The sequence below is a fragment of the Mesocricetus auratus genome, unplaced genomic scaffold (assembly GCF_017639785.1).
Source record: "Mesocricetus auratus isolate SY011 unplaced genomic scaffold, BCM_Maur_2.0 Super-Scaffold_6730, whole genome shotgun sequence".
NCBI lineage: Eukaryota > Metazoa > Chordata > Mammalia > Rodentia > Cricetidae > Mesocricetus > Mesocricetus auratus.
The window spans coordinates 71,578,014-71,599,268 of NW_024429184.1; positions in this window are offsets into that span (position 1 = coordinate 71,578,014).

A 21,255-nucleotide genomic window follows, 5' to 3' on the forward strand; every position below is an offset into this window, starting at 1 on the left:
ATTAGTTTAAAAAGAGAGGTTTTTCCCATAATAAAAAAGGAAAACATTAAAATGGAGAGAATTAAAAGGCTTCTCTCTACAAGAATTAGGTCTCCATATGACTACATAGTGGGTGGTTTAAAAATGAAACACGTAAATGAAGGGATGATCAATTTAACCGTGATTGACATACTGTTAATTGTCATTTTCATAATTTTTGTTGTCAGTTTGATAATTTTTGTTTTATCTCTAAAAAGGTTGTTTGATTTGAGTGCTAAGATGCAGGCCTTAGGAAAACTTATTAAAGCATATTATAGAGATATTAATCCACAGACTGAGGAACTGCAAGGAAAAACAAGTTCACCATTGCATTTTCAGGTTAAAAAGGAACACTCTAAGGCCTTTTTGTTGTTGTTTGTTTGTTTCTTGAGACAGGGTTTTTTTGTATTTCTTTGGAGACTGTCCTGGAACTTGGTCTGTAGACCATGCTGGCCTCAAACTTACAGAAATCAGCCTGCCTCTACCTCCCGAGTTCTTGAATTAAATATGTGCTCCACCAATGCCTGGCCACTCTAAGGTCTTAAGAGAACCAACTTTAATATATCCAGTAACCTTACAGGAAGTCCAAATTAAAGAGATTATATAAGAACTACGTGGAATCCTGTGATAAGGATAGATTTAGGGAAATTCAAGGAAGCTGTAGTCTCATGTGACATCCATTCACCATTTGGGAAGCATATGATAAACATGTGTTCAGTTTGTAATAGAGTTATCCCTATAGATTGGACAGATTTGATTAAACCTGTTTTAGAGCCTGAATCACAATTACAATGGGTTTCCTGGTTCAAAAAGGAGGCTAAGAATATTCAACAAAAGGCTAAAGCAAGAAATATGGATATCTCCCAAGATCACATTCTTAGAGAAGGAGATTATGCTACTTTAGACAGGCAATGTCTATATGAAAATCACCTCTTGGGTTTATGCTTGCAGCAGCTTTAAAATCTTGGGGAAGAATTGGAGAAGCAGGAAAGAAAACTTAATCATTTACAAAAGTTATACAAGGCCCAAAGCAAGCATTCACGGGTTTCTTACAAAAGCTATCATCAGCAGTAAATAGAATGTTATCAGAATCAGAAGCTAGAAAAACAGTAATTGAAACTATGACTTTCGAAAATGCTAATGCCCAATGCAAAAGGATAATTAGGCCTTTAAAAACAAGGTCAGTACCTTTGGAGGATTGGATCAGAGATACAATTAATATTTAAATTTATGGCCATGATGATGATACATGGATAGGAGAGGTGACTTCAAGAGAAATCAAAATGTCAAATGTTTTAATTGTGGCAATAATATCACTTTAGAAGGAATTGTAAATGACATAGCTAGAAACAATTCTTTTTATACATATAATCCAAACAAAACACCCTTACCTTCTGTATTATACAGGTTTGGCAAAGGCAAACATTGGACTAGGGAATGTGGGTTAATAAGATATCATCAAGGCATTCCTTTACTATAGGGAAATGCCTTCAGGGGATTCTTACAGGTCCCATGCAAAACCCTATGCCCAATTCAGTTCAGTCCTCTCCTGTCACTGTGGAAACCACTTCTCAGAGCAATTAAAGAGCCTAATACCTATCATAAGAAATCATACAGCTCTGGATGATTGAAGAGCTATAAAAGACACAACAAAAACGTCAGAAAAACTTACAAAATGAGTATATTGGCAACCTTTTATAAATGAGCAGAGACCAAAATTAAAAGTACAAGTAAATGGTGTTATCACTGAAGGTCTATGGACATAACAATTATATTACAGGAATTTTGGCATCAGAAATGGTGCATTCAGGAGGTAAATGTTAACTTTTAGGGATTGGAACTTTACCTTGGGTAAAAGAGAGCATGAGATAACTTGAATGCATAGAATCAGAAGGACAGAGAAGAATAGTAAAGACATATGTTGCTAATATTGCAGTGAATTTGTGGGGATGTGATTTATTACAGCAATGTAATACTCAGATAAACACTCCCCCAATCTTAGAAACAAGCCATAAATTAACATATGGTTCTCAAAAATTTATAAGAAGGCATTGAAAAGAACAGTCACTGACCATTCATATAGTACAAGAACAGGACACAACAGTCCAAAGACACCAACAGTCCTACCTTTAAAATGGATGACAGACAAACCTGTATGGGTTGTGTAATGGCCTTTAACTAAAGAAAAACTGTGGTCCTTAAAAGAGCTGGTACAGGAGCAACTAAATGCTCATCAAATGAGGAATCAAACAGCACTTGGAATTCTCCTATATTTGTTATTAAAAAGAAATCAGGAAAATGGAGAATGGTGTTGGGTATTGCAAATTCCTCCTGAAAAAATACAAATAGGAGATTCTATTAGTTATTTGGACTATAAAATGTTTACAAAAATTAAATCCCAAAAGGTGCAAAATAGGACAGATTGATTGTAGACTCTTAATGATTTTCAAAGGTTGCTAGGAGACATTTTTCATCTATGAAACATTATTGGGATAAAACCTAATCAACTGATTCTTTAAAAGAATCCTTAGGAGCCGGGTGTTGGTGGCACACGCCTTTAATCCCAGCACTCGGGAGGCAGAGGCAGGCGGATCTCTGTGAGTTCGAGGCCGGGCTGGACCGATAGTCTCCAAAACAATACAGAGAGACCCTGTCTCATAAAAACCAAAAAAAAATCCTTAGATGGTGACAAGGACTTAATTAACAGGGAATTAACAGCTGAAGCTGAAAGAGAATTGGCTCTGATGGAAGAGGAATTACATATTGCACATGTGGATTGTTGGAATATAAATCTTAACTGCATTCTAGTCATATTACCCTCTAAGCATTATCCTATAGAAATTTTAATGCAGAGGAAAAATATTATCATAGAGTGGATTTACCATGTAAATCAAGTAAAAAATTAAAAACTTATGTGGAAAACATCTCTGATTTTATTCTTAAAGGAAAATTGAGAGTTTATCAATTAGCCAGGGTAGATCCTGAAGAAATTATAGTACCATTTACTAATGATGAAATTGAAAAATTATTGATGGAATTTGAACCTGGGAAGGAGTTTGTAGTAATTTTTGAGATTTTTCAACTCATAAAGAGAATTAAATGGATCATTCTTCACATTGTATGGGAAATACCAAACACTGGAGTCCCTACATTTTACACTGATACAAATTAATCAGGAAAGGCAGATTATGAATCACAAAATGTAAGTAAAGTGAATCTAAGTTCTTATTATTCTGTCAGAAAATCTGAATTTTATGCTACCTTAAGTTGTTAATGAATCAAAAAAAAACCTCTTAACATAGTTACTGATTCACAATATGCAGAAAGAGTTGTTTGAAAACAACTGACTTTATACAAGATGATGAAGAAATGACTTTATTATTTATTCAGTTACAAGACATAATCAGGAATAGGAACCATCCCATAATCCTATCAGATCTCACACAGGTCTACCAGTCCCTGTAATACTAGGTAATGATGAAAGTGATCAACTATTGATAGAAAATGTACTAAAGACCTGAGAATTTCATTAAAAACCACCATGTCAACAGCAAAGGTTTGAAAAAAAAGGACTTTTCCATCAATTTTTAACAAGCCAATAAATAAGGAACTATCCTACTTGTTATTTATATAACCAAACTCCACTACATGTAGGAAGTAACCCAAAGGGTACTGACTGAAAGGAATGAAATCTGGCAGATGGATGTGTTCCATTTTGTAGAATTTGGAAAATCAAAATATGTATTCCACACCACTGATACCTATTCAGGTTTTCAATGGGCAAATGCTTTAAGTTAGGAAAAGGCTGATTTGGGAATTATCCATTTGCTAGAAGTCAGGGCCATCGTGGGTATACCTACACATATAAAGACAGATAATGTTCCAGCATATGACTCTAAGAAAATTAAAGATTTTTGCTTATTATAATATAAATCATATTACAGGTATACCACACAGTCCTACAGGGCAGGCAGTTATAGAAAGATCAAATCAAACTCTAAAGTATATGCTAAATAAACAGAAAAGGATGATAAAGAACCCCCAAAATAGATCACATAGTGCTTTATTAACTTTAAATTTTCTAATGCTAATGAGAAAGGAATGACAACTGTGGAGAGATAGTGGATAATATAAAAAAACTACATAATTAAATCAGTGAGTATACTTCAAAAATGTGTTGATCTCTGAATGGAATCCAGGACATGTGTTACATAAGGGAAGAGGTTTTGCTTTTCTTTCCACAGGAAAAGAAAAACCATGGATAGCATAAAAATTGATAAATATTTGACTTGAACAAGATGCCTCTTAATTAGAAGAGATGATAGTTAATCGAACAGCATGGCCATTTAATCTAAAATAACCTATAAGCCTAACAAATGCTTTACATTTGCCAAAGGAAAACCTCTCCAAAATTTAGGGTTAAGGAATGGTTTTATTCTTGTCTTTAAAGGAGAATAAAGGTATGTAGCTAAGTAAACTGGAGACCACTGGACAAATGAGACATCTTAAGAAAAAGGAAAAATTATCCAGAAAAATTGTCCCAAGAAAAGGAGTAAATTGACCTACTGGTATATCATATTTCCAATGGGGTAAAAATTTCCCAAATGTTTGTTTCTGCTTTTCTCTACAGATATAAAATGCAAATGGTCTTTTGTAGTTCTGATCCAATTAAAGATTAAAGCTGGCTTTGGAGTTGGAGTGTGGCTTTCTCCTTCTCTAAACCTAAGCATGCTCATTAAAGAAAAATAAAAAAATCTGTCTCATGTTAGAAGAGCCATCTGGTATGGAACAGAAGAATAACAAATATTTAAGGACTATTGTGTTGCCACTAATCATTTAATTCTTTGGTTTTATATTGACTTTTCACAGCTTTTCTTAAAGCATAAAATTATATTTATATACATATTTATAAGATTAATATATATGTATTTTAACATTTTTGTCATGGTATTGATAGCCAGATAGAAAAAAGTTTCATCTACCTTCCTGTACATGATTTTGAGTTTGAGTCTCTATCAATTTTCTACAGTGAACTCGGACCACATCTAACAGTGACCTTTGAAGTCTCCACAAGGAGCATGTGGCCACACACCAATTCACCCGGACTATGACAACACCATTAAGCTGAACAACAAGAACTAAAATTTGACTTTGGACTACAAACTTCTCAGAACAATTTTGAGGTGGCCAGTAGAGATGATTCAGTCTCACAGCATGGCTCATAATAGTTTTGAGGTGGATAGCTGAAATGATCCAGCCTCACACACTAGTCTACCCAGGACTTGAGACAGGTCCTGCACTTTGCCATTATGCAGAGACTGGCCAAAAATAATACAACTTCACAGTTAACACAAAACTTTTCTTTTCAGGATCCCCTAAAGATGCTGTCCCCCAGACAGCAGGAAGTAGGAAGTAAATTTAAGAAACTGATGCCCATATTCCCAAGATGGTGGGTGGATTTTGGTCACTCACTGGGTTATGGACATTTGTCATCATTAGGGGGATTGGATACAAGTTGTTATTGGTTATGGCCAGGAAGAAAGTTGAACAGAGAGAATTAGATTCAGGGTTCTTGTTTTGAAAAAAAAACAGAATACACATATGGTAGAATAAAAGGCTAGATTATTGAATGTACTCTAAAAAAGTAACTAATAGTTTCAAATATTTTACAATGGATTGGACTTCTGTATGTTTTTAAAATGTATATTGATACAAATTTGAAATTAATTGACTAAAACATACTGTACATACATTTCTAATATTGTTCAAGGTATTATTCCTATACTGCTCATTTATCAATGTAATATAAATATCTAGTCCTTGAATGTCATTAATACCAACTATATAAGATAATAAGGAAATGTGGATTAGTAATTAGTCAACTATTACAAGCAAACTTGTAGTCATATTACTCATGTTATCAAGGTCAAATAGATATATTTTAGAAAGACAGGCCATCTTCAGATACTTCAGATATCTATAGAATATGTCATTTAAAATATTTTAATATCATAGGTTCTTTTTTATGACAATGAGACAGGACTGCTTCAGAGAAGATAATGGACATCAAAAAGACTCACATAGAATTTACTTTCTTGTGGCAAAGGTAAGCCACTGGGCAAGAAAGTGCCCTTGCCTCAACTGCTGACAGTATGCTGTCCAAACTGGACAAACAGGATACCAAAAAGAGTGACTGCAAACCTTGCCAAGACAAGGCAGGACAGTCTTTCAGAAAAACCTGATTCACAGAAAAGCCTGTCAGATATGTTAGGCCTATAGGCTGAAGATGAATGCGCCAACATTGCAGAGGAACACGGGATATTGTCCAGACACTCAGCTGTTTTTGCCATTTCTTATAATTTTTGGAAATCACTTTCTTGTGATTCCTGTTTACTTAGTTAATATTATTTCTTTCTTGGATCTCTGATGGAGTTGAAGGCTAGTTAGTTACAGTTAAGGTTTTCCTTGTTTACCAGACTCAAAGGAAACTCACTAAAGAAATGTAAGGTATATTAAAGTTGAGAGACATTAAAAGATAATTTTTTGATAATGTAAATCAGACTAGAAAATATTTTAGGTACAAGACTTTGGACTCACAAACATAAACAGATAATGAGATATTTTCTCTGTATTTGTTAAATGCAAATGGATTAAACATTGTTGATATAGTTATTGCCTCTATATTTTGTACACACTTATCATATATTGTTTTTCTTATGGTAGTTGTAGCCTTCTCTTTCTGTATTAGAAAAAAGGGGAATTGTGTTGATAAGTAGTTTATGACTTATTAAAGTCACTGGAAATCAAAATAGCAAAGCAGTCATACAAGTAGTCATAGAAACCAGGCAGTGGTGGCACACACTTTTAATCACAGGACTCAGGAGACAAAGGCAGATGGATATCTCTGAGTTCAAGGTCACTCAGGGCTACATGAGATTGAATCAGTCTAAAAGAATAACAGAGTTCATACCTTTGATCCCAGCCCTTGGGATCACATGTCTTTAATCCCAGCATAGTAATGATTTACAAAGACTAGAGCCACAGATACCTTTGCATGACTTACAGACAATTCAACAGGCTGGAGGTGCTCTTCCTTGTCAGTCCTCACCATCAATTTAACCTCAGGGAGAGAATTACTTCCTCATTGTTAATGTACCTCTCTTTAGAATTTCCTGAGAGTCAAATGAGCTTTTTGAGTGTTAACATGTTTTCCTGTAGGATGGAATGTTCCAGGTCAACTAAAGAAAATTCCTATTATTTTAGAATGAGTCTATACCTACTGGTGTTCCAGGCCCTAAGCAGTTTTTCTTCATGAGCATAACTTTTTGTAAGAGGCTGGCCAAATTGCCTCTTAATGTTGAAGAACTAAATGGGGAGACCAGGAAACTCAAGGCTATTGAGCAAGTGGGTGAAAATGACATTCTAAGGTTCTTGTCTTTTTATTATTACTACAGCTCCTCTAATAACTGAGTTGTAAGTTACAGTTCAGTGAGGAGGCCTGATTCACAGACCAGCATGTTCATGGTTATGCAAAGCACAACAATATTAGTTTTCTTCAGAAAAAAACATCTGAAATATGAGAACATCATTTGTTCTAACTATTCTCTAGACATTGAGAAAGGTCCCAGGCATCCCTGTGTTCCTTCTTCCCATATCTGCTATCAATCCAAATTTTCTTCTAGAGAAATATTAACATTGGATGTTCCCATGCCCTTGTCACAAATTGGTTGTATCTTCACATAACCCTAATTCAAACCCCAAAAGCTTGTGTCTTATTTGACTTAATGGTAACCAAAAAAATGTTGGCTCTAACCATGTACCATGTAACAAAACATTGTCTGCTTTACTCCTTTTTCTTAATTATCAATGTAGGGTGACATGTAACTCTAACAAATATGCTTATCTATCCAGAGGGGTAAAAGATAACTCCAGAAATCAATATTTTTTAATATTTTAAAATAAATTCATAGTTATATAAATATATGATATATATCTGTTAATAATATTGTTGGTGGCATCAGGAAGAGATCCTAAGATTTATGCATGATAAGTAAGAGCTCAACCACTGAATTATATCTAAGACGTATACTTTTCATAAATATTTCTTTTATTTCCAAAAATGTGATGGAGTAGCTACTATGCATTTAACATTCCTTATAAGTAAATAATCCACTCAAAAATAACTTATTTTGAAAAAAATCAGAGTCTAGATATTGATCGATCTCTATATATACCTGCAAAGGCAATTGTTTCAAAATAGAATTAGTACCAAAGCACATTTCCTGCAATTATAAAGTTTCACCAATATGACCTGAACATGAACAACAATAGACATGCTAATGTTTACTAGCAAAAGTCTACCACAAGCCTCAACACTACACAAAGATCTATAGGCAACTAAGAATTTATGAGTGACAGGCATAGAATTTACCAAGAAAGAGCACACCAAGTGCTTTTCCAGTGCCCTGAAAACATGCATACAAACAATATTATACAGACAGAGCAGGTTGCATTCATATATTTAAAAATGTAAATAAATAGAGAGGAACCTGAGCTTCAGACCCAGAGCAACATCAGTGAGAGGCCCGAATCCCAGTCTGGAAGCAGTGTCAGAGAAAGACCCAAGCTTCAGGCCCAAAGCAGCGTCAAGGGATCCACGAGTCTCAGACCCGAGAGTAGCTTCAGAGGTATACCTGAGTTTCATACCCAGAGCAGCAGCATCAGAGTGAGGTTCAAGCTTCAGGCTCTGAGCAGCAGCATTAGGGGGACACTCGAGCTTCAGGCCTGGAAGCAGCATCAAGGAAGCCACGAGCCTAAACAAGGAAGCGACATCACAGCTAGACCTGAACTTCAAGCCTGGAGCAGCAGCAACAGAGGAAGGTTCCAGCTTCAGGCTCTGAGCACTGATGATGACTCAGTCCCACCAACACCTCCAAGGGAAGAAACATCCATCAGAGGTATAGCCCCACCTGCACCTCAAGAAGTAAGCAACTGCATTGAGCCCACTTCCAGCAGCAGGAACACTGACTGAAATCTCTACTCGTGCCCGAAGGAGGGTTCAACAGAGTTACAGGCCCCACCTATAACAATTGGAGAAAGAGAGAAGCCCAGAGGCCCAAATTCCACTTATATCAATTAGAGGAAGAGCTGCATAGACAACAAGGTAAGAACACACTCAACAATATGAAGAAATATACGGCACCACTAGAAACAAGTAATACTAGACCAGCAAGACCTGAACATCAAAACAGAGTTGAACTAGAAGAAAATAGCCTAAAAATAACTTTATGAGGATGATTGAGGACCTTAAAGAGGAAATGAAAAATTCCCTTAAAGGAATGGACAAAAAGACATACAAAAAAATGGAAGATATCAACAAAACCTTGAAACAAAACCAAGAAAACCAATCAAACCAGTGAAGGAAATGATTCAAGACAAGAAATCAGAAATAGAGACAATAAAGAAAACACAAACTGAGGGAATTCTGGAAATGGAAAATCTGGGTAAATGATCAAGAACCACAAACACAAGCACAAACAACAGTATACAAGAGATGGAAGAGAGAATTTTGAGCTTTGAAGATACAATAGAGGAAATAAAATCATTGATAAAAGAAAAATTTAAATCCTTAACATAAAACATGCAGGACATCCATGAAAAGACCTGGAACCTAAGAATAATAGTGATAGAAGGAGAAATCCAACTCAAAGGCACAGAAAATATAATCAACAAAATCATAGAAGAACACTTTCCCAACCTAAAGAAGAACATGCCTATGAAAAAAAACAAGAGGCTTACAGAAGACCAAGTAAACTGGACCAAGAAAGAAAGTTCCCTAGTCACATAGGAATCAAAACAATAAATATACAGAATAGAGAAATAATATTTAGAGCAGCAAAGGAGAAAGGTCAGGTAACACATATAGTCAGACCTATCAGAATTACACCTGAATTCTCAATATAAACAATGAAAGCCTGGTCAGATGTTATGCCAACACTAAGGCACCATGAATACCAGCACAGACTACTTTACCCAGCAAAGTGTTCAATAATCATAGATGAAGAACACAAGACATTCCATGATAAAACCAAATTTAAACAATACTTATCCATAAACCCAAACTTACAGAAAGTACTAGAAGGAAGACTGCAACCCAAGGATATCCACCATGTCCTCAATAACACAGGAAATGGATGAGCTTACAGCAGCAAATCCAAAAGAAAGAAATTGAACACACAGTGCCATCACTAACAACAAAAACAAAAATAACAGGAACTAGAAATCACTGGTCATTAGTATCCATAAGTATAAATGGTCTCAATTCACATATAAAAATAGCTGCTGCACACAAGAAACACACTTCAAAGTCAAAGACAGACATTACCTCAGAGTAAAGAGTTGAGAAAACACTCGGGAGGCAGAGGCAGGAGGATCTCTGTGAGTTCGAGGCCTGGCTGGACCAACAGCCTCCAAAACAATACAGAGAAACCCTGTCTCATAAAAACAAACAAACAAACAAAAAAGAGTTGAGAAAAAATTTTCTATCAAATGGACCTAGGAAATAAGTTGGTATAGCTATTCTAATATCTAACAAAATAAACTTCAAGCTAAAATTAATTTTAAAAGATAAAGAAGGTGATTTCATTTTCAACAGAGAAAAAATCTATCACAAGGAAATCTCAATTTTGAACATCTATGCCACAAACACAAGGACTGTAAAAGAAATATTACTAAAGTTTAAATCACAAATCAAGCCCCACAAACTAATAGTAGGGAACTTCAACACCCCAATCTTACCACAGGACATATCTGCCAGACAGCAGCTTGATAGAGAAATAAGGAAACAAACACAAAAGAATATACTTTCTATTCAGCACATCATGGAACCTTCTCAAAAATAGGTCACATTCTCAATAACAAAACAAACTTCAACTGATACAAAAAAAATTGAAACAAATCACTGTACCCTACCAGATCACCACAGCTTAAAGTTAGAATTTAACAGCAACACTAATTTCTAAAATCCCACAAACACATAGAAATTGAGCAATGATCAACTGAACTCCCACTGGGTCGAGGAAGAAATAAAGAAAGAAATAAAAGACTTCCTAAAATTTAATGAAAATGACTTCACAACATACCCAAACTAATAGGACACAATCAAAAGAGTGCTGAGAAGAAAGTACATATCACTAAATGCCTACATAAAGAAGCTGGGGAAATTCCACACCACTGAATTAACAGAACAATTGAAAACACTAGAACACAAAGAAGCAAACTCACCCAGAAGGAGTAGATGGCATTGTGAAATTGAGGGCTGAAATCATGAAGTAGAACCAAAAAACGCAAAGAATCAATGAGACAAAGAACTGTTTCCTTGAGAAATTCAGCAAAATAGACAAACCTTTATCCACACTAACCAAAAGGCAGAGAAAGAATATCCAAATTAACAAAACCAGAAATGAAAAGGCAGACATAATAGCAGACACTGAGGAAATCCAGAGAAACATCAGGTCATACTTCAAAAACCTTTACTCCATAAAATTGGAACATTTTAAGGAGACAGAAAATTTTCAAAATAAATAACACATACCAAAATTAAACCAAGAACAGATAAAGAACTTAAATACACCTATAACCCCTAAGGAAATAGAAACAGTTATCAATAGTCACCCAAAGAAAAAAGGCCCAGGCCCCTATGGATTCAGTGCAGAATCCTACCAGATGCTCAAGTAAGATCTATTACCAATACTCAAATTATTCCACCAAACAGAAACAGAAGGAACATTAGCAAACTCAAAACAGAAGGAACATTAGCAAACTCTTTTTATGAAGGTACAGTAACCCTGATATCCAAACCCCACAAAGACACAACTAAGAAAGAGAATTACAAACTGTTTTCCCTTATGAATATAGATGCAAAAATACTCAGTAAAACACTGGTAAATTGAATTCAATAACACATCAGAGAAATCATCCACCATGCTCTACCTAGTAGGATTCATTCCAGAAATGCATGGATGGTTCAACATATGAAAATCCATCAATGTAATCCACCATATAAACAAACTGAAAGACAAAAAAACTACATGATCATCTCACTGGATGCTGAAAAAGCCTTCGACAAAATTCAACACCCTTTGATGACAAAGGTCTTAGAGAGAACAGGGATAAAAGGAACATACCTAAATGTAATATAGGCAATATACAGTAACCCAACAGCTAACATCAAACTAAATGGAGAGAAACTCAAAGCAATCCTACTGAAATCAGTAACAAGACAAGGCTGCCCACTCTCTCCATATCTATTTAACATAGTACGTTAAGTTCTAGCTATAACAGTAAGACAACAAAAGGAGATTAAAGGGATATAAATTGGAAAAGAAGAAGTCAAACTCTATTTGCTGATGATATGATAGCTTACATAAGTGACCCCAAAATTCCTACCAGAAACTCCTACAACTGATAAACACCTTCAGTAATGTAGCAGGATACAGGATTAACTTTAAAAAATCAGTAGCCCTCCTATATACACATGACAAACGTACTGAGAAAGAAACCAGAGAAGCATCATTCTTTACAATAGGCACAAATAATCTAAAATATCTTGGGGTAACTCTAAGCAAACAAATGAAAGACCTGTATGACAAGAACTTCAAGTCTTTAAAGAAAGAAATTCAAGAAGATATCAGAAAATGGAAAGATCTTCCATGGTCTTGGATAGTTAGGGTCAATATAGTAAAAATGGTAATCCTACCAAAAGTTATCTACAGATTCAATGCAATCCCCATGAAAATATCAGCACAATTCTTCACAGATCTTTAAAGAACAATACTCAACTTCATATGGAAAAACAAAAAACCAAGGATAGCCAATACAATCCTGTATGATAAAGGATCATCTGGGGGCATCACCACCCCAGACTTCAAGTTGTACTATAGAGCTATAGTAATGAAAGCAGCTTGATATTGAGACAAAAACAGAGAAGTGGACCAATGGAATCCAATCAAAGACCCCAATATCAACCCACGTACCTATGAACACCTAATTTTGACGAAGAAACTAAACAATAGAAAAAAGAAAACATATTCAACAAATGATGCTGGTATAACTGGCCGTCAACATGTAGAGGAATGCAAATAGATCCATATCTATTGCCATGCACATAAGTAACTTTCAAATGGATCAAATACCTCAATATAAATCCATCCACACTGAATCTCATAGAAGAGAAAGTGGGAAATACATTGAACGCATAGGCACAGGAAGCCACTTCCTAAACACCAGCAGCACAGAAACGGAGAACAACAATGAATTAATAGGACCTCCAGAAACTGGCAAGCTCCTGTGAAGCAAAGAACACAGTCAACAAGACAAACAGCTCCCTACAGAATAGGAAAAGCTCTTCACCAACCCAACACCTTACAGAGGGCTGATCTCCAAAATATACAAAGAACTCAAACTAGTCAGCAAAACACCAAATAATCCAATTAAAAACTGGGGTACAGAGCTAAATGGAGAATTGTCAAAAAGACACTTAAGGAAATAGTCAACATCCTTAGTCATCAGGGAAATGCAAATCGAAACCACTCTTAGATTCCATCTTAACACCAATTAGAATGGCTAAGATAAAAAACACCACTCATGGCTTATGCTTGAGAGGATGTGGAGATTGCTGGTCTGAGTGCAAACTTTTTCTGCTGCTGTGGAAATCAGTATGGTGTTTTCTCCAAAAATTAGGGATCAGCCTACCTCAAGACCCTGCAATATTGGTGTTGGACATATACCTGAAGGAGGCACATTCACACCACAAGGACATTTGCTCAACTATGTTCATAGCAACATTGTTTGTAATAGTCAGATCTTGGAAAAAGCCTAGATGCCGCTCAACTGAAGAACTGAAGAATGGATAAAGAAAATGTGGTGTATTTACATAATGGAGTACTACTCAGCGGTAAGAAACAATGACATCCTAAAATTCACAAGGAAATAGACAGAACTAAAAGAAAATCATCCTGAGTGAGGTAACCCAAAACCAGAAAGACAAATATAGTATGTACTCATGCATAAGTGGGTATCAGACATAAAGCAAAAAATACCCAGCCTATAATCCACAACCCCAGAGAAGCTATAACCCTTTTCTAGAAACAGATCGAAACAGATGCAGAAATCCACAACTAATCATCCGGCCAGGTTCCTAGAGTACAGTCAATCAAAGTGAGGAATGAGTAATAATATGAGCAAAGGAGTCAAAACCATAATGGGGAAACCCACAGAATTAGGTGACCTGAGCTAGTAAGAGATCAGTGACTTAGGCCTGGCAAATGGGGAACTAGCATATGACTGAACTAGACTCCCTTAATATAGATGACAATGGTGTGACTGGGACAGTATATGAGGCCACTGTCAGTGGGTCCAAGATCTAATACTAATGTACAAACTGACTTGGTAGAGCCCATTCTATATGGAGACATACCTTGCTCAGCCTAGACACAGGACTGTGGGGGATGGAGAGGTGCCTTGGTCCTGCCTCAACGAGATGATAGGACAGACTTAGTAAACTTCCTATGGGAGGTCTTCCCCTCTCTGAGTAGCAGACTTGAAGTGGGGGGGGGCAGATGGGTAAGCAGGAGGAGAGGAGGGAGGGAGAGCTGGTATTGGAATGTAAAATATAAATTAATTAAAAATTAAAAAGAATATATGTATATAAATGCATGCATGCACAGGCGTGCATGTGTGCATGCATGCATGTGCATGCGTGCGTGCGTGTGTGTGTGTGTGTGTCTGTGTCTGTGTGTGTGTGTGTGTGTAACAACAATTCATTAGAACAGTGGCCATGAATTTGAAAGAAACCAGGGAGTAGCTCAAGGAGCATTAGGAAGGAGGAAAGGAAAGACCATATAATTATACTGTAATCTAAATAATAAAATTAATTTAAAAGTATTGGTAGGAAACTAGAAGCTAGATTTACCTAAAAAATGACAAAGTTTTGCTGAAATATCAGTCTTTGTTAAAAGGATTTTCTTGCTCTGAAGTGATCTTCCTCAAAACAAACAAATTTTTGTCTTCTAGCACAAGTTTCCTGTACTTCATTTTATCTTGTGTGTTATAAGGTCTTTGGTTGCTTAACTTAGTCCTCTATGTTGCAAGAACTAAGTATTTTCAGGTAATGGTGCCTCCTTCCTATTTGACTCTTATGTAGTTTAACCTGTGATGCTCTTTCATTAAATGTTTTAAATATATTTTGACAAACTCCCCTAGTCAAATTTTAAACTAAGTCCTTTTGACTTTTAACTAACCTAGTGTCTGGAGTATTCCTCACCTAGTGCCATAAATATGTAACTAACACCGAGTTCCTGAATATTCCTCACCTAGTGCTATGAATCTGGCCAAGAATCCATGGCTAGAAGCTCATTGGCTCTAGGAGTGAGGTTATTACTAATATTTTGTTAAATATGCATAGTGTCAAGCTGACCCTGTTGGGAATCTCTGCTCTAGTTTCACTCCTCTCATTCCAGACCCTGCTCCTTGGAAAGTCTATAGGGTATTGAAGACCTGGTCACCTGACCTGCCTCATGATTCCTCTTCTGCCTCTCTGAGAGTCACCCAGGAGTGCTCTGCTTTGCTCCATTTGTTAAATCTTGTCTTATTAATTCAGTTTGATTTGGTTAATTGTATCAGCAGAGGATACCCAATAACAGGGGATTCAATATTTAACCATTGAGCCATCTCTCCTACCTGGGATTCAATACTTATCACCACTAAATTTGTGTTTCTACCTGTAAATTAGTGCAGCTTTTAGACCTCAGCAGAGATGTTTCTTTGTGAGATAGGCAACAGTTAATGTAGAAACTTACAACTGGTCTAAGTAGATAAAGTGTATGTGGAGTGCTCACCCACAAATGAGACCTACATCTCACTCCTTCTCCAAGTCTCTGGGACCACTGGGGAAGATTAGTTAGAAAGACTGTAAAATCCAGAGATTGGGGGTGACTAGAGAAAAACAATGTTTTCTAAGCATGACAGTATCTCAGCACCCATGAACTCACAGCAGCATTGTTGCTTGCCCAAGATCAAGCAAGTAAACTTTCAAGCACCTCTAGTTGAGAAGATGCTGGGTTTCGTTAGCTTCTAAGGAATGGCAGTCTGTTTTCTTTAAGGGTGTGGACTCTGGTAAGTCAAATATGCTGCAGTGGATGACCCCAGGCTTAAGACTTGGACTCAATGTGTTGTAAAACATAAAATAAAATCCCAGAATTCTGGAGGCAAGAAGGTTGGATCTCTGTGAATTTAAGGCCAGCCTGGTCAATGTACTGAGACTCTGTCCCAAAAAACCAAAGCCAAAAAATCAAAACCAAACAAAAAAACAGAAAGAAGGAAGGAAGCAAGGAAGGAAGGAAAGATAGGCAGAAAGGAAGGAAGAAAGGAAGGAAGGAAGGAAGGAAGGAAGGAAGGAAGGAAGGAAGGAAGTTGAGAGTCTATGGAGATTGGAGGATGGTCTAGGAGGAAGGGACTGGAAGGTGTGGAGAGTGAAGGTGGGTGGAGCAGGGGTTAGGGGAGTAGAAAGACATGTGCATGAGCAATATATATTTTACATGTGAATGAAATCATCAGAGAATTAATGAAATGACTACATTTTTTAAGTATCAAAGAATTAGCTTTCTGACTTATATGAAAGAGCTATTAAGCCAAAATTTTAGGTTTACCTGGCATGTTGTATTATATGGAATATATTATTAAGTAATAAGTATTTATACTTTGAAAGAATATGCTCATTAACTATACTTAATACATATAACGTGTATGTATCATACTTCATAATATAGAATAATAAGCACATTATACACATGCATATATATATAAATATATATTCATATATTCCATCACAGGCCCATGCTTTGAAATTTTGGTCCCCAGCTGTGGCACTATTTTGACAGATTCTTGAAACTAAGAAACAGGTCCCTAGAAGCAGGTTCTTGGTGTCATAGTATTCCTGGGTACTTTCTAAGGAATTGGAGATAGAGATATTCAAATGATTCTCAAACAACCCTCTTCCCTCTACTGTCTTGTTCAAGCCATTTAAAAGTCCTGTGAAAATGACAAAAGTTACTGGCCAACTTATTTCCCACTTAGGCAAAGGTGTGCATAAAATTATGAAACAATCCCTTGTAGCTCCTATGGGCCTCAATTCCATTTTATATCTAAAGAATAATTGTTTCAGTAAAGGGGATGTTTTAAATGATAAAACAAAAATAGCTATGACAACTTTTCCCTGCAAGGAAAACAAAATTTTCATTTTGTTCTCTTGTAAAATTGTGATATAGTGAATTGAACAGCAGATTAAAAGCCTGCCATTTGTAATTAATCTGTGAAGTAATTTATTTCTGGTACAATAATATCCAATGTGAGAAAAACATGGCAATTTCGATTGATTATACCTAGCTACTACAACATCTTAAAAATAGACTTCGCATTCATTTATCTCAGCTTATTTTAGCTACTATAATTTTATTAGTTCTCTGAGAAGATGAAACTTATGAAATTATATTGGCAGAATGTCATTTACATAATTGTCATTACTGATAATTGCTTGTTCTAGAATAAATTAACTTGAAAATGAATGCATGAGCAATGTGTATATTTTAAAATTTGTATGGGTAAATGGGCATTTAAGTATTTTGTCAAATTATAATTCATAAATTTAATCATAAAGAAACCGTGTGAGAATCAAAGTTACATTTTAAAGTTTAATTACTATGCCTAAGAGATCCATGAAACAAAACTGTCTCTGATCTGCAAGCCCCTTGCCCAAGGACACAGCATTTCTGAAGTGCTAGAGGTTATTGTTTATGAGAGATAACAAGCCACTTGTTTCCACTCCCTAAACAATTTGTTTGAACCATCTGAACCAGATGCGCTTGATCACATGTGGGCAGGAGATTCGCAGCCAGGAAATGCATCAGGATTTATGCTTGCTCGATTGGACCTGATGGGAAATGCTTTAAGCCCCTGCAAACCAAACTCAGGGTCATTTTCTGGAAACCCAGAGATAGACAAGGCCGGAGAGTTCATCAATCTGGCTAGTATTTAATTAAAGCTTGCTTCAAATTTGGCTTTAAACTGTGGTAGTGGTCTTATTCTCAACCAGTGGGATCAGCACTACACTAGATTTTTTTTAATGAATGAAGGTCCTGTAATCTGTTCAGGTGTCTAAATAATGTTCAGATGTCTAAATAATGAATAAAAATGTATTTCAATTGCTTTATAAACAAAGCCACAGCACATTTCTTCATTATGATTTTAGAATATTGTTTCTTGAGAGAGAAAACTGGAAATAAACTTTCATATTATGCAATTATTTGAATTATTTGTGAACTCCTACATCTTCTAATTGGTATTGGATTCAAAGTATAGAGAAATTATCCTAAAATGGGAACAGTCAATGGAGCTGAGATAATATATTGCATGAACACTAATAGTCATTCTATGTTAACCCATCCTATAAAACTATTTAATCTACATAAATGAGTAACTCCTGAATTCCACATGAGCAACTTAAATTTGGTCAATATTGAATGACAATTTCAAATGGATTAATAATTCAAAATTCAACTAAAGGATACCTCTGCTAGAATACCAGACACAATTCATAGTCAGACTAAGAAGCACACATACAAGTAGTCACTACAACTAAGTCAAAATCATGTCTTACAGAAATAAGAGAATTAATGGGTTCATTTCTAGTACAGCTTCACAGTAATTTAAATAATAATAGACAGGATTCTTTTATTATTTTATACACAACTAGCTTGAATGCATATCTAATCATAAGTGGGTAGTTAGGATTGTAGAACACTGGGAAAAATAAAAAAGGGTTTAGGCTCTTCTGCGATGAGCTTTAATGCAAGTACAATGTGTGGGAAATGGAATATGAAAAGTCAATTCTATTAAAATTGATCTGCCTACAAGATGTCCTGGGATAAAGATGATACAGAAATTGTGGAAGTGACCAACTAATGACTAGCACACCTAGAGACCGATACCCTGAGAGGGAACTCATCCTCGAGCGCCAGGACTCAGAAGCAGGATACCCCAGAGACCTAGAATAGAGACAAACATGACTGGCAAACAAACATAAAACCAACTTTAAAAAGTCAATGAACTCTTACAGCTGATTAACACCTTCAGCAAAGTGGCAGGTTACAAGATCAACTCAAGAAAGTCAGTAGCCCTACTATATACAGATGATAAAAGGGCTGAAAGAGAAATCAGAGAAACATCACCCTTTACAATTGCCACAAACAACATAAAATACCTTGGGGTAACGCTAACCAAACAAGTGAAAGACCTGTATCGTAAGAACTTTGAATCTTTAAAGAAAGAAATTAAAGAAGCCCTCAGAAAATGGAAAGATCTCCCATGCTCATGGATAGGTAGGATCAATGTAGTAAAAATGGCAATCCTGCCAAAAGCAATCTACAGATTCAATGCTATCCCCATTAAAATCCCAGCACAGTTCTTCACAGACCTTGAAAGAACAATAATCAATTTTGTATGGAAAAACAAAAGACCCAGGATAGCCAAAACAACCCTGTTCAACAAGGCAACGTCCGGAGGCATCAATATCCCTGACCTCAAGCTCTATTATAGAGCTATAGTCCTGAAAACAGCTTGGTATTGGCACAAAAATAGACAGGCAGACCAATGGAATCGAATTGAAAATCCGGGTATTAACCCACACACGTACGAACATCTGATCTTCGACAAAGAAGCTAAAAATATACAATGGAATAAAGAAAGCATCTTCAACAAATGGTGCTGGCATAATTGGAGACTGGCATGTAGAAAAATGCGGATTGATCCATGTTTATCGCCATGCACAAAACTTAAGTCCAAATGGATCAAAGACCTCAACATAAATCCAGCCACACTGAACCTCTTAGAAGAGAAAGTGGGTGGTACCCTTGAAAGAATTGGTACAGGAGACAGCTTCCTGAACATAACACCAGTAGCACAGACAGTGAGCTCAACAATTAATAAATGGGACCTACTGAAACTGAGAAGCTTCTGTAAGGCAAAGGACACAGTCAGCAAGACAAAAAGGCAGCCCACAGAATGGGAAAAAATATTCACTAATCCCACATCTGACAGAGGGTTGATCTCCAAAATTTACAAAGAACTCAAGAAGCAAGTCTCCAAAACAGCAAAGGACCCAATTAAGAAGTGGGCTGCAGAACTAAATAGAGAGTTTTCAATAGAGGAGTCTAAAATGGCTGAGAGGCACTTGAGAAAGTGCTCAACATCCTTAGCCATCCGGGAAATGCAAATCAAAGCAACTCTGAGATACCATCTCACTCCTGTCAGAATGGCTAAAATCAAAAACACCAATGACAATTTATGCTGGAGAGGATGTGGTGAAAGGGGGACACTCCTCCATTGCTGGTGGGAGTGCCAACTGGTTCAGCCACTTTGGAAAGCAGTATGGAGATTCCTCAGAAAAATGGGAATAAACCTACCACAAGACCCAGCAACTGCACTCTTAGGCATATATCCAAAAGATGCCCATTCATATAACAAAGATGTCTGTTCCACTATGTTCATAGCAGCTTTATTTGTAATAGCCAGAACTTGGAAGCAACCTAGATGTCCCTCACCCGAAGAATGGATAGAGAAAATGTGGTACATCTACACAATGGAGTACTATTCAGCAGAAAAAAATAATGGAATCATGAGATTCGCAGGCAAATGGATGACACTAGAAGAAACCATCCTGAGTGAGGTAACCCAGTCACAAAAAGAGAAACATGGCATGTACTCTCTCATATATGGATTTTAGACATAGATCTGGGGAGTGCCAGCCTACAATCCTATTGCCAGAGAGTCTGGGAAACAGAAACTTCATTTACTGGCTGGTTAAGTACTGAGCTGAACTCAAGAAAGCCAGTATCAGAGAGGGAGGACTGATGATCAAAGGGATTAAGACTGGGCTGGTTGAACCCCCAGAAACAGCTGACCAGACAAAGGTTAACTCTTGAATCCCAGGCATCAGCCTGGGAATCCAGCATGGGACTGATCAAGACCCCCTGAATCTGGGTGTCAGTGAGGAGGCCTAGGTAATCTATTGAGCCTTGGACAGCAGATCAGTACCCATCCCAAGTATACACACGGTCTCTGGACTCCCATAGAACAATGTGAGGTGCACTCTCACCCTGAACTCTTGGGGAAGGGTCTAGGCCC